Raw genomic sequence first — 15,134 nt, 5'->3', positions numbered from 1 at the left:
CATTGCTCAATCAAAACAAGGCATGAAATCAGCCATTAACAAGGATAAAGCAGCACTAAACAGCAAAATCAACCCATAGAAACTCACTAAAACCAAATCAGCACTTATAAAACACCTCAGAATAAGGCCATCAGCATCATTGCTCTATCAAAACAAGGCATGAAATCAGCCATTAACGAGGATAAAGTAGCACTAAACAGAAAAATCAACCTATATAAACTCACTAAAACCAAATAAGCACTTATAAAACAGCTCAGAATAAGGCCATCATCATCATTGCTCAATCAACACAAGGCATAAAATCAGCCATTAACAAGGATAAAGCAGCGCTAATCAGCAAAATCAACCCATATAAACTCACTAAAACAAAATAAGCACTTATGAAATAGCTCAGAATAAGGCCATCATCATCATTGGTCAATCAAAACAAGGCATGAAATCAGCCATTAACAAGGATAAAGCAGCACTAAACAGCAAAATTAACCCATATAAACTCACTAAAACCAAATCAGCACTAATAAAACAGCTCAGAATAAGGCCATCAGCATCATTGCTCTATCAAAACAAGGCATGAAATCAGCCATTAACGAGGATAAAGCAGCACTAAACAGCAAAATCAACCCATATAAACTCACTAAAACCAAATCAGCACTTATAAAATAGCTCAGAATAAGGCCATCAGCATCATTGCTCAATCAAAACAAGGCATGAAATCAGCCATTAACAAGGATAAAGCAGCACTAAACAGCAAAATCAACCCATATAAACTCACTAAAACCAAATCAGCACTTATAAAACAGCTCAGAATAAGGCCATCAGCATCATTTCTCTATCAAAACAAAGCATGAAATCAGCCATTAACAAGGATAAAGCAGCACTAAACAGCAAAATCAACCCATATAAACTCACTAAAACCAAATAAGCACTTATAAAACAGCTCAGAATAAGGACATCATCATCATTGCTCAATCAAAACAAGGCATGAAATCAGCCATTAACAAGGATAAAGCAGCACTAAACAGCAAAATCAACCCATATAAACTCGCTAAAACCAAATAAGCACTTATAAAACAGCTCAGAATAAGGCCATCAGCATCATTGGTCAATCAAAACAAGGCATGAAATCAGCCATTAACAAGGATAAAGCAGCACTAAACAGCAAAATCAACCCATATAAACTCACTAAAACCAAATAAGCACTTATAAAACAGCTCAGAATAAGGACATCATCATCATTGCTCTATCAAAACAAGGCATGAAATCAGCCATTAACGAGGATTAAGCAGCACTAAACAGCAAAATGAACCCATATAAACTCACTAAAACCAAATCAGCACTTATAAAATAGCTCAGAATAAGGCCATCATCATCATTGCTCAATCAAAACAAGGCATAAAATCAGCTATTAACAAGGATAAAGCAGCACTAAACAGCAAAATGAACCCATATAAACTCACTAAAACCAAATCAGCACTTATAAAATAGCTCAGAATAAGGCCATCAGCATCATTGCTCAATCAAAACAAGGCATGAAATCAGCCATTAACAAGGATAAAGCAGCACTAAACAGCAAAACCAACCCATAGAAACTCACTAAAACCAAATCGGCACTTATAAAACAGCTCAGAATAAGGCCATCAGCATCATTGCTCTATCAAAACAAGGCATGAAATCAGCCATTAACGAGGATAAAGTAGCACTAAACAGCAAAATCAACCCATATAAACTCACTAAAACCAAATCAGCACTAATAAAACAGCTCAGAATAAGGCCATCAGCATCATTGCTCTATCAAAACAAGGCATGAAATCAGCCATTAACGAGGATAAAGCAGCACTAAACAGCAAAATCAACCCATATAAACTCACTAAAACCAAATCAGCACTTATAAAACAGCTCAGAATAAGGCCATCATCATCATTGCTCAATCAAAACAAGGCATGAAATCAGCCATTAACAAGGATAAAGCAGCACTAAACAGCAAAATCAACCCATATAAACTCACTAAAACCAAATCAGCACTTATAAAATAGCTAAGAATAAGGCCATCAGCATCATTGCTCAATCAAAACAAGGCATGAAATCAGCCATTAACAAGGATAAAGCAGCACTAAACAGCAAAATCAACCCATATAAACTCACTAAAACCAAATCAGTACTTATAAAACAGCTCAGAATAAGGCCATCAGCATCATTGCTCAATCAAAACAAGGCATGAAATCAGCCATTAACAAGGATAAAGCAGCACTAAACAGCAAAATCAACCCATAGAAACTCACTAAAACCAAATCAGCACTTATAAAACAGCTCAGAATAAGGCCATCAGCATCATTGCTCTATCAAAACAAGGCATGAAATCAGCTATTAACAAGGATAAAGCAGCACTAAACAGCAAAATGAACCCAGATAAACTCACTAAAACCAAATCAGCACTTATAAAATAGCTCAGAATAAGGCCATCAACATCATTGCTCAATCAAAACAAGGCATGAAATCAGCCATTAACAAGGATAAAGCAGCACTAAACAGCAAAATCAACCCATAGAAACTCGCTAAAACCAAATCAGCACTTATAAAACAGCTCAGAATAAGGCCATCAGTATCATTGCTCTATCAAAACAAGGCATGAAATCAGCCATTAACAAGGATAAAGCAGCACTAAACAGTAAAATCAACCCATATAAACTCACTATAACCAAATAAGCACTTATAAAATAGCTCAGAATAAGGCCATCAGCATCATTGCTCAATCAAAACAAGGCATGAAATCAGCCATTAACGAGGATAAAGTAGCACTAAACAGCAAAATCAACCCATATAAACTCACTAAAACCAAATCAGCACTAATAAAACAGCTCAGAATAAGGCCATCAGCATCATTGCTCTATCAAAACAAGGCATGAAATCAGCCATTAACGAGGATAAAGCAGCACTAAACAGCAAAATCAACCCATATAAACTCACTAAAACCAAATCAGCACTTATAAAACAGCTCAGAATAAGGCCATCATCATCATTGCTCAATCAAAACAAGGCATGAAATCAGCCATTAACTAGGATAAAGCAGCACTAAACAGCAAAATCAACCCATATAAACTCACTAAAACCAAATCAGCACTTATAAAATAGCTAAGAATAAGGCCATCAGCATCATTGCTCAATCAAAACAAGGCATGAAATCAGCCATTAACAAGGATAAAGCAGCACTAAACAGCAAAATCAACCCATATAAACTCACTTAAACCAAATCAGCACTTATAAAACAGCTCAGAATAAGGCCATCAGCATCATTGCTCAATCAAAACAAGGCATGAAATCAGCCATTAACAAGGATAAAGCAGCACTAAACAAGAAAATCAACCCATAGAAACTCACTAAAACCAAATCAGCACTTATAAAACAGCTCAGAATAAGGCCATCAGCATCATTGCTCAATCAAAACAAGGCATGAAATCAGCCATTAACAAGGATAAAGCAGCACTAAACAGCAAAATCAACCCATATAAACTCACTAAAACCAAATCAGCACTTATAAAATAGCTCAGAATAAGGCCATCAACATCATTGCTCAATCAAAACAAGGCATGAAATCAGCCATTAACAAGGATAAAGCAGCACTAAACAGCAAAATCAACCCATAGAAACTCACTAAAACCAAATCAGCACTTATAAAACAGCTCAGAATAAGGCCATCAGTATCATTGCTCTATCAAAACAAGGCATGAAATCAGCCATTAACAAGGATAAAGCAGCACTAAACAGCAAAATCAACCCATATAAACTCACTATAACCAAATAAGCACTTATAAAATAGCTCAGAATAAGGCCATCATCATCATTGCTCAATCAACACAAGGGATGAAATCAGCCATTAACAAGGATAAAGCAGCACTAATCAGCAAAATCAACCCATATAAACTCACTAAAACAAAATAAGCACTTATAAAACAGTTCAGAATAAGGCCATCATCATCATTGCTCAATCAAAACAAGGCATGAAATCAGCCATTAACAAGGATAAAGCAGCACTAAACAGCAAAATCAACCCATATAAACTCACTAAAACCAAATCAGCACTAATAAAACAGCTCAGAATAAGGTCATCAGCATCATTGCTCAATCAAAACAAGGCATGAAATCAGCCATTAACAAGGATAAAGCAGCACTAAACAGCAAAATCAACCCATATAAACTCACTAAAACCAAATCAGCACTTATAAAATAGCTCAGAATAAGGCCATCAGCATCATTGCTCAATCAAAACAAGGCATGAAATCAGCCATTAACAAGGATAAAGCAGCACTAAACAGCAAAATCAACCCATATAAACTCACTTAAACCAAATCAGCACTTATAAAACAGCTCAGAATAAGGCCATCAGCATCATTGCTCAATCAAAACAAGGCATGAAATCAGCCATTAACAAGGATAAAACAGCACTAAACAAGAAAATCAACCCATAGAAACTCACTAAAACCAAATCAGCACTTATAAAACAGCTCAGAATAAGGCCATCAGCATCATTGCTCTATCAAAACAAGGCATGAAATCAGCTATTAACAAGGATAAAGCAGCACTAAACAGCAAAATGAACCCGGATAAACTCACTAAAACCAAATCAGCACTTATAAAATAGCTCAGAATAAGGCCATCAACATCATTGCTCAATCAAAACAAGGCATGAAATCAGCCATTAACAAGGATAAAGCAGCACTAAACAGCAAAATCAACCCATAGAAACTCGCTAAAACCAAATCAGCACTTATAAAACAGCTCAGAATAAGGCCATCAGTATCATTGCTCTATCAAAACAAGGCATGAAATCAGCCATTAACAAGGATAAAGCAGCACTAAACAGCAAAATCAACCCATATAAACTCACTATAACCAAATAAGCACTTATAAAATAGCTCAGAATAAGGCCATCAGCATCATTGCTCAATCAAAACAAGGCATGAAATCAGCCATTAACGAGGATAAAGTAGCACTAAACAGCAAAATCAACCCATATAAACTCACTAAAACCAAATCAGCACTAATAAAACAGCTCAGAATAAGGCCATCAGCATCATTGCTCTATCAAAACAAGGCATGAAATCAGCCATTAACGAGGATAAAGCAGCACTAAACAGCAAAATCAACCCATATAAACTCACTAAAACCAAATCAGCACTTATAAAACAGCTTAGAATAAGGCCATCATCATCATTGCTCAATCAAAACAAGGCATGAAATCAGCCATTAACAAGGATAAAGCAGCACTAAACAGCAAAATCAACCCATATAAACTCACTAAAACCAAATCAGCACTTATAAAATAGCTAAGAATAAGGCCATCAGCATCATTGCTCAATCAAAACAAGGCATGAAATCAGCCATTAACAAGGATAAAGCAGCACTAAACAGCAAAATCAACCCATATAAACTCACTAAAACCAAATCAGCACTTATAAAATAGCTCAGAATAAGGCCATCAGCATCATTGCTCAATCAAAACAAGGCATGAAATCAGCCATTAACAAGGATAAAGCAGCACTAAACAGCAAAATCAACCCATATAAACTCACTTAAACCAAATCAGCACTTATAAAACAGCTCAGAATAAGGCCATCAGCATCATTGCTCAATCAAAACAAGGCATGAAATCAGCCATTAACAAGGATAAAGCAGCACTAAACAAGAAAATCAACCCATAGAAACTCACTAAAACCAAATCAGCACTTATAAAACAGCTCAGAATAAGGCCATCAGCATCATTGCTCTATCAAAACAAGGCATGAAATCAGCTATTAACAAGGATAAAGCAGCACTAAACAGCAAAATGAACCCAGATAAACTCACTAAAACCAAATCAGCACTTATAAAATAGCTCAGAATAAGGCCATCAACATCATTGCTAAATCAAAACAAGGCATGAAATCAGCCATTAACAAGGATAAAGCAGCACTAAACAGCAAAATCAACCCATAGAAACTCGCTAAAACCAAATCAGCACTTATAAAACAGCTCAGAATAAGGCCATCAGTATCATTGCTCTATCAAAACAAGGCATGAAATCAGCCATTAACAAGGATAAAGCAGCACTAAACAGCAAAATCAACCCATATAAACTCACTATAACCAAATAAGCACTTATAAAATAGCTCAGAATAAGGCCATCAGCATCATTGCTCAATCAAAACAAGGCATGAAATCAGCCATTAACGAGGATAAAGTAGCACTAAACAGCAAAATCAACCCATATAAACTCACTAAAACCAAATCAGCACTAATAAAACAGCTCAGAATAAGGCCATCAGCATCATTGCTCTATCAAAACAAGGCATGAAATCAGCCATTAACGAGGATAAAGCAGCACTAAACAGCAAAATCAACCCATATAAACTCACTAAAACCAAATCAGCACTTATAAAACAGCTCAGAATAAGGCCATCATCATCATTGCTCAATCAAAACAAGGCAAGAAATCAGCCATTAACAAGGATAAAGCAGCACTAAACAGCAAAATCAACCCATATAAACTCACTAAAACCAAATCAGCACTTATAAAATAGCTAAGAATAAGGCCATCAGCATCATTGCTCAATCAAAACAAGGCATGAAATCAGCCATTAACAAGGATAAAGCAGCACTAAACAGCAAAATCAACCCATATAAACTCACTAAAACCAAATCAGCACTTATAAAATAGCTCAGAATAAGGCCATCAGCATCATTGCTCAATCAAAACAAGGCATGAAATCAGCCATTAACAAGGATAAAGCAGCACTAAACAGCAAAATCAACCCATATAAACTCACTAAAACCAAATCAGCACTTATAAAATAGCTCAGAATAAGGCCATCAGCATCATTGCTCAATCAAAACAAGGCATGAAATCAGCCATTAACAAGGATAAAGCAGCACTAAACAGCAAAATCAACCCATATAAACTCACTTAAACCAAATCAGCACTTATAAAACAGCTCAGAATAAGGCCATCAGCATCATTGCTCAATCAAAACAAGGCATGAAATCAGCCATTAACAAGGATAAAGCAGCACTAAACAAGAAAATCAACCCATAGAAACTCACTAAAACCAAATCAGCACTTATAAAACAGCTCAGAATAAGGCCATCAGCATCATTGCTCTATCAAAACAAGGCATGAAATCAGCTATTAACAAGGATAAAGCAGCACTAAACAGCAAAATGAACCCAGATAAACTCACTAAAACCAAATCAGCACTTATAAAATAGCTCAGAATAAGGCCATCAACATCATTGCTCAATCAAAACAAGGCATGAAATCAGCCATTAACAAGGATAAAGCAGCACTAAACAGCAAAATCAACCCATAGAAACTCGCTAAAACCAAATCAGCACTTATAAAACAGCTCAGAATAAGGCCATCAGTATCATTGCTCTATCAAAACAAGGCATGAAATCAGCCATTAACAAGGATAAAGCAGCACTAAACAGCAAAATCAACCCATATAAACTCACTATAACCAAATAAGCACTTATAAAATAGCTCAGAATAAGGCCATCAGCATCATTGCTCAATCAAAACAAGGCATGAAATCAGCCATTAACGAGGATAAAGTAGCACTAAACAGCAAAATCAACCCATATAAACTCACTAAAACCAAATCAGCACTAATAAAACAGCTCAGAATAAGGCCATCAGCATCATTGCTCTATCAAAACAAGGCATGAAATCAGCCATTAACGAGGATAAAGCAGCACTAAACAGCAAAATCAACCCATATAAACTCACTAAAACCAAATCAGCACTTATAAAACAGCTCAGAATAAGGCCATCATCATCATTGCTCAATCAAAACAAGGCATGAAATCAGCCATTAACAAGGATAAAGCAGCACTAAACAGCAAAATCAACCCATATAAACTCACTAAAACCAAATCAGCACTTATAAAATAGCTAAGAATAAGGCCATCAGCATCATTGCTCAATCAAAACAAGGCATGAAATCAGCCATTAACAAGGATAAAGCAGCACTAAACAGCAAAATCAACCCATATAAACTCACTTAAACCAAATCAGCACTTATTAAACAGCTCAGAATAAGGCCATCAGCATCATTGCTCAATCAAAACAAGGCATGAAATCAGCCATTAACAAGGATAAAGCAGCACTAAACAAGAAAATCAACCCATAGAAACTCACTAAAACCAAATCAGCACTTATAAAACAGCTCAGAATAAGGCCATCAGCATCATTGCTCTATCAAAACAAGGCATGAAATCAGCTATTAACAAGGATAAAGCAGCACTAAACAGCAAAATGAACCCAGATAAACTCACTAAAACCAAATCAGCACTTATAAAATAGCTCAAAATAAGGCCATCAACATCATTGCTCAATCAAAACAAGGCATGAAATCAGCCATTAACAAGGATAAAGCAGCACTAAACAGCAAAATCAACCCATAGAAACTCACTAAAACCAAATCAGCACTTATAAAACAGCTCAGAATAAGGCCATCAGTATCATTGCTCTATCAAAACAAGCCATGAAATCAGCCATTAACAAGGATAAAGCAGCACTAAACAGCAAAATCAACCCATATAAACTCACTATAACCAAATAAGCACTTATAAAATAGCTCAGAATAAGGCCATCATCATCATTGCTCAATCAACACAAGGCATGAAATCAGCCATTAACAAGGATAAAGCAGCACTAATCAGCAAAATCAACCCATATAAACTCACTAAAACAAAATAAGCACTTATAAAACAGTTCAGAATAAGGCCATCATCATCATTGCTCAATCAAAACAAGGCATGAAATCAGCCATTAACAAGGATAAAGCAGCACTAAACAGCAAAATCAACCCATATAAACTCAATAAAACCAAATCAGCACTAATAAAACAGCTCAGAATAAGGTCATCAGCATCATTGCTCTATCAAAACAAGGCATGAAATCAGCCATTAACGAGGATAAAGCAGCACTAAACAGCAAAATCAACCCAGATAAACTCACTAAAACCAAATCAGCACTTATAAAACAGCTCAGAATAAGGCCATCATCATCATTGCTCAATGAACACAAGGCATGAAATCAGCCATTAACAAGGATAAAGCAGCACTAATCAGCAAAATCAACCCATATAAACTCACTAAAACAAAATAAGCACTTATAAAACAGCTCAGAATAAGGCCATCATCATCATTGCTCAATCAAAACAAGGCATGAAATCAGCCATTAACAAGGATAAAGCAGCACTAAACAGCAAAATCAACCCATATAAACTCACTAAAACCAAATCAGCACTTATAAAACTGATGCCAAGGCATCTTAGGCTAGTTTCACTAGCATTTTTCTGTTAGTTTTAGTTGTTTTATGCATTTTCTTGAGCTTAAAGTAACCAAGAATGGTTAAATGAATAACAAAGCAATGAACCATCCAAACAGTATGATTTTGATGCAAATTCCATGAGTTTTTAGTTATATTACTTGAATGCTATGAATGGAAGATTTCTCATGAAATTTTGCAAGACTTTGATGCAATTGTTTGGATGATTTCAGGGAAGAAGAGGCTAAGCAAGGAAGCAACAAAATCAATAAAGGAAGCTTGAATATCACATGTGGAGTTTAAGTTCCAGTTTAAGCCTAAACTGGAGCTTAAACGCCAGAATCAGGAAGGCTAAGAAATGCTGGAATTGAAGTTTAACCTCCAGTTTAACCTTAAACTGGAGGTTAAACGCCAGAAGTGAGAAGGACACCAAGGAGGGCAGTTCCACGTTTAACCTCCAGTTTAACCTTAAACTGGAGGTTAAACGCCAGAAAGGGGAAAGGCACCAGGGAGCCATTTCCACGTTTAAGCTCCAGTTTGACCTTAAACTGGAGCTTAAACGTGTTCGACCAAGTTTCTCCTCCAGGGTTGCTTTCTCCATTTCCACGTTTAAGCTCCAGTTTAACCTTAAACTGGAGCTTAAACGTGTTCGACCTCCAGGGCTACCTTTCTCAGCTTCCACGTTTAAGCTCCAGTTTAACCTTAAACTGGAGCTTAAACGTGTTCGACCTCCAGGGCTACCTTTCTCAGCTTCCACGTTTAAGCTCCAGTTTAACCTTAAACTGGAGCTTAAACGTGTTCGACCTCCAGGATGCCTTCTTCCATTTCCACGTTTAAGCTCCAGTTTAACCTTAAACTGGAGCTTAAACGTGTTCGACCTCCAGGGCTGCCTTTTCTATCTCCACGTTTAAGCTTCAGTTTAACCTTAAACTGAAGCTTAAACGTGTTCGACTATATTACCCTCCAGGGCTGCCTTCTTCCATTTCCACGTTTAAGCTTCAGTTTAACCTTAAACTGAAGCTTAAACGTGCTTCCACAAAAGGCATCACTGGAAGTGTCTGGCGTTTAAGCTACAGTTTAAGCTTAAACTGCAACTTAAACGCCACTCTTGGAAAAGGTTTCTGGGCCAACAATATTGCGGTTTAAGTTAGTATTTGAGCACAAACATTAACTTAAACTTACTCTGGTATGAAACCCAATTGAATATCATGGTTTATGGGATTGGGCCTGAAGGATTGATGAGTCTGAAACTTCAATTTATTGAGTCATGTGTCATTATTTGATTATCACTAAGTTGGCTCAATGAATGTTACAGAATTTGGATCAACAGCCTCATCAAGATTATGGATCATAAACCCAAGGCAAAAGGAAAGCAGGGAGAGGCCTCAAAGCCCAAGAAACACAACAGAAGCTCAATATAGAAAGTGTATAAATAGGATAGAATTTAAGTTAGAGAGGACTTTTTACCTTTTCATTTAGCTAGTTTTCATTTCTTTGTAATTGAATTCAGAGCTATGACTCACTAAACCCCCTTTCATTGGGTTAGGGAGCTCTATTGTAATTCAATGAATCAATAATAGTTTATCTTCTTCTTCAATCTTTTCTCTTGAATTTTGTTAGAAAGCTTCTCGATCTAATTCCATTGGGTAGTTGTCTTGGGAAAGAAACTACCCATAATTGGAATCCTTCGGAACCTTGGGAAAGGAATGGAGGATTCATGCTAGAGAAGCTTTCTCACAGTGAATTGGATTGGGGTTTGGATGGATATTGTGACATGTAATCCTACCAAATTGTGGTTCATGAAACTGTGTGGTATAATCAGTGATCGAGCATCATCTCTTCTTATGAACATTTAAACCAAGGGATTGGGAATCTGTTCGTTTTTAGAGAGAATTGGTGAGCCAAGGGATTGGGATCCAATCATATAAGATTGCCAAGCAAAATTCAATGAATGCATTGGTTGAGGAAGGGATAAAAGTTGTTTTGATTCGGAGATTTCAATATCTCCTAACACCCAATGAATTCCCCATTTCTGATTTCCACTTTCTCTTTACATTTTGCAACTCAATTCATGCAATCACCCCCATTCCCTTTTAATTTCAGCAATTTAGCTTATGCTCTTTAATTCATGCAATTTAAGATTCCGCCATTTCAATTTCTTGTCATTTACTTTTCCCGCCAATTTTACATTCCGCAATTCTCATCTAAATCTTGATTCCGCTCAACTAGAACACACTTCTAATCTGAATTGCTCACTCAACCAATCCTTGTGGGATTCGACCTCACTCTATTGTGAGTTTTTACTTGACGATAACCGGTGCACTTGCCGGAAGGAATTTTGCCGATCGTGCAATTTCCTAAATCGTAGCATAACAAGTTTATGCGCATCAAGTTTATGGCGCCGTTGCCGGGGATTGGTTTTCGATTGACAATTCTCAAATTGGAAGTTAACTAGATTGAGCATTTTTTTTTGTTTTGATTAATTCAGTACAAGTTACTTGTTGAATTTTAATTTCTGCACTCTGTTACATGCTTTCTTTCTTTATGCCTTTAAATTCAAGCAACTAACCCACTGACTCACTAACTGTTTGAATTAATTCCTCAATTGCTCTAACCATACTCTTCCATTAACCAAGAGTATTTCACTTGTTTGTTGCCTGTGTTGTGTTCTTGTATGACAGGTAGGAGAGGAGAGACATCAACTCCTCCATATACCGAACCAGAGAGGACCCTTCATAGACTGAGAAGGGAAGCAAGAGGGAAGAGAGTACTGGGAGAAGAGGAATTTGAAGGAGAATCTGAGGACAATTTGAGGAAGCTTTAGATCTCAACATGGATAGAGAAGTTCACAACCATGAGAGAGCTGATGGAAACAATGCCATTCCTGAGAGGAGGGTTCTTAGTTCATACATAAACCCAACCTCTGGGAATTGTGGTAGCAGCATCCAGAAACCACCCATTCAGGCCAACAATTTTGAGCTCAAACCACAGCTAATATCACTTGTGGAGAATCATTGTTCATTTGGTGGGAGTGCTAATGAAGATCCCAACCAACATCTCACAAAATTCCTGAGAATTTGTGACACTGTGAAGTCCAATGGAGTCCAGGAAGATGCCTATAAACTGCTTTTGTTCCCATTTTCACTTAGGGACAAAGCAGCTAAGTGGCTGGAATCATTCCCAAGGGGGAGTCTAACAACATGGGATGAGGTGGAAAGCAAGTTTCTGGCACGTTTCTACCCCCCACAAAAGGTCAATAGGCTTCGGTCTGAGGTTCAAACTTTTAGACAACAAGATGGTGAAACTCTCTACGAGGCATGGGAGAGATTCAAGGATTTGACAAGGAAATGCCCACCAGACATGTTCCATGATTGGGTGCAATTGCATATTTTCTATGATGGACTCTCTTATGAATCAAGGAAGGCTGTAGACCATTCATCAGGAGGTTCATTGAACAGAAAAAAGACTGTGGAAGAAGCCATTGAAGTGATTGAGACAGTGGCTAAGAATGAGTACTACTATGCATCAGAGAGGCACAACACTAAGGGAGTCATGGAGCTGAACCATGTTAATACAATTCTAGCCCAAAACAAGGTGTTTGCCAAGCAACTAGCAGAGCTTACCAGGCAATTAGAAACAAAGCAAGTAGCTGCAATACACACACAAGATCAAGAGGAAGTAAGCATTGAAGGAGGTGATTGGGAAGAGGCCAACTATGTGGGAAACCAACAAAGGCAATCATATGATCCAAATTCCAACACTTACAACCCAGGATGGAAAAATCACCCAAACTTTGGGTGGGGGAATCAACAAACCCAACCACAAAACCACAAACCTTACAACCACAACCAACATAACAATTCCACATACCAAAACTCCAACCAAAGATCATACCAAGCCACACAAAACACTTACTCTCAACCACCATATCATGGCCAAAATAATCAACCTACCCAACCTAACCCGAACCAACAATTTCAAGATCAATTAAACAGGATAGAAGGAATGCTTGCAACCATGAGTCAAGACATAACCGAATTGAAAGCTTTTAAGGAAGAAGTAAATTCTAACCTGCAAAACCAAGGAGCTGCCATCCAGAAGCTAGAAAATCAAATTTTGTATTTGTCTAAGCAAACCCCTGAGACAAGCGTTTCTCATGCTGCCAAGGCTATTGCAAGGGAAGAATGTAAGGCCATAACCCTCAGAAGTGGAAAGAATCTAAAGGAGATCTCAAAGGAAACCACAGAGGATGAAGCAAGGGAACATGTGAGAGACAAGGAACAAGGACAATCTTTTACACCGTCCGCAACAAAAGAAAAAGAAAAAGAGGTCCTGAAGCCTTATACACCTAAAGCACCATATCCTCAACGTTTGATGAAAAGTGAAAAGGATGGTCAATTCTCCAGGTTCTTGGAGATTTTCAAGAAGCTCCAAATCAACATTCCGTTTGCTGAGGCAATAGAGCAAATGCCACTCTATGCAAAATTCTTAAAAGAATTAATGACCAAGAAGAGAAGCTGGAGAAATGAGGAAACTGTGTTGTTAACCGAAGAATGCAGTGCCATCATTCAGCACAAATTGCCTCAGAAATTGAAGGACCCAGGCAGTTTCTAAATCCCCTGCATCATAGGAGAAGTCATGGTGGAGAAGGCCTTGTGTGACTTAGGGGCCAGCATCAATTTGATGTCTCTAACAATGATGAGAAGAATGAAGATTGAGGAAGCCAAACCAACAAGAATGGCCCTCCAATTGGCAGATCGAACTTTTAAATTCCCTCATGGGATAGTTGAGGATTTGTTGGTGAAAGTGGGAGATTTTATATTTCCTGCTGATTTTGTGGTGTTAGATATGGAGGAAGAAGCCAAAGCTTCAATAATTCTGGGAAGACCCTTCCTAGCTACTGCTGGAGCCATCATAGATGTACAAAAGGGTGAACTCACTCTTAGACTACATGATGAGAAATTGGTGTTTAACGTATTCAAGGCAATGAGCTATCCATCAGAATCACTAAGGGAATGCATGAGGGTTGATGTAGTGGACATTGCAGTACAAGAAACTTTTGAGGAAACAATAAAGGAAGTGGCAGAGGAGGAGTTCACTAAGGATATTGAAGTTAGTGACATCAAGGCTGCTGAAACAACCATGCCCAGCATGCCAGAGAGAGTGAAAGAAGAGAAGGAAGCACCAAAACCTGAGCTCAAAGCATTGCCCCCTAATCTCAAGTATGCATACTTGGGTAGTGATGAGAGTCACCCTGTTATCATTAGCTCTGCCCTGAGCCAAGAACAGGAAGAAGAATTGATCAAGGTGCTACAAACTCATCAAGATGCCATTGGATGGACCCTAGCCGATTTGAAGGGGATAAGTTCATCCATATGCATGCATAAAATCTTGTTAGAAGAGGATGCTAGACCCTCCATTCAAGCTCAGAGAAGATTGAATCCTGTCATGAAAGAAGTGGTACAAAAGGAAGTCATGAAGTTATGGCAGGCAGGGGTAATCTACCCCATTTCTGATAGCCCATGGGTTAGTCCCATCCATGTAGTTCCCAAGAAAGGTGGCATAACTGTGGTGCCAAATGAGAAGAACGAACTCATACCCACAAGAACCGTCACTGGGTGGAGGATGTGCATAGACTACAGGAAGCTCAATGAAGCCACCAGAAAGGATCATTTCCCACTCCCATTCATGGATCAGATGCTTGAAAGGCTTGCCGGACATGCTTACTATTGCTTTTTGGATGGATATTCAGGCTACAACCAAATAGTAGTTGATCCTAGAGATCAAGAGAAAACATCATTTGTTTGTCCATATGGAGTTTTTGCTTATA

General features: G+C 37.7%; 1 non-coding gene across 1 annotated transcript; it reads right to left on the bottom strand.

Annotated features, from left to right (window-relative positions):
• Positions 1 to 12,562: 12,562 nt before the first annotated feature.
• LOC112739509 (small nucleolar RNA R71) lies at positions 12,563 to 12,666 on the bottom strand. Its single transcript, XR_003170444.1, has one exon. It is a non-coding gene; the product is annotated as a small nucleolar RNA R71 (small nucleolar RNA).
• Positions 12,667 to 15,134: the final 2,468 nt, after the last annotated feature.

Source organism: Arachis hypogaea, chromosome 13, assembly GCF_003086295.3.
Source record: "Arachis hypogaea cultivar Tifrunner chromosome 13, arahy.Tifrunner.gnm2.J5K5, whole genome shotgun sequence".
Taxonomy (NCBI): domain Eukaryota; kingdom Viridiplantae; phylum Streptophyta; class Magnoliopsida; order Fabales; family Fabaceae; genus Arachis; species Arachis hypogaea.
This window is presented reverse-complemented; position numbering and strand designations above follow the sequence as displayed.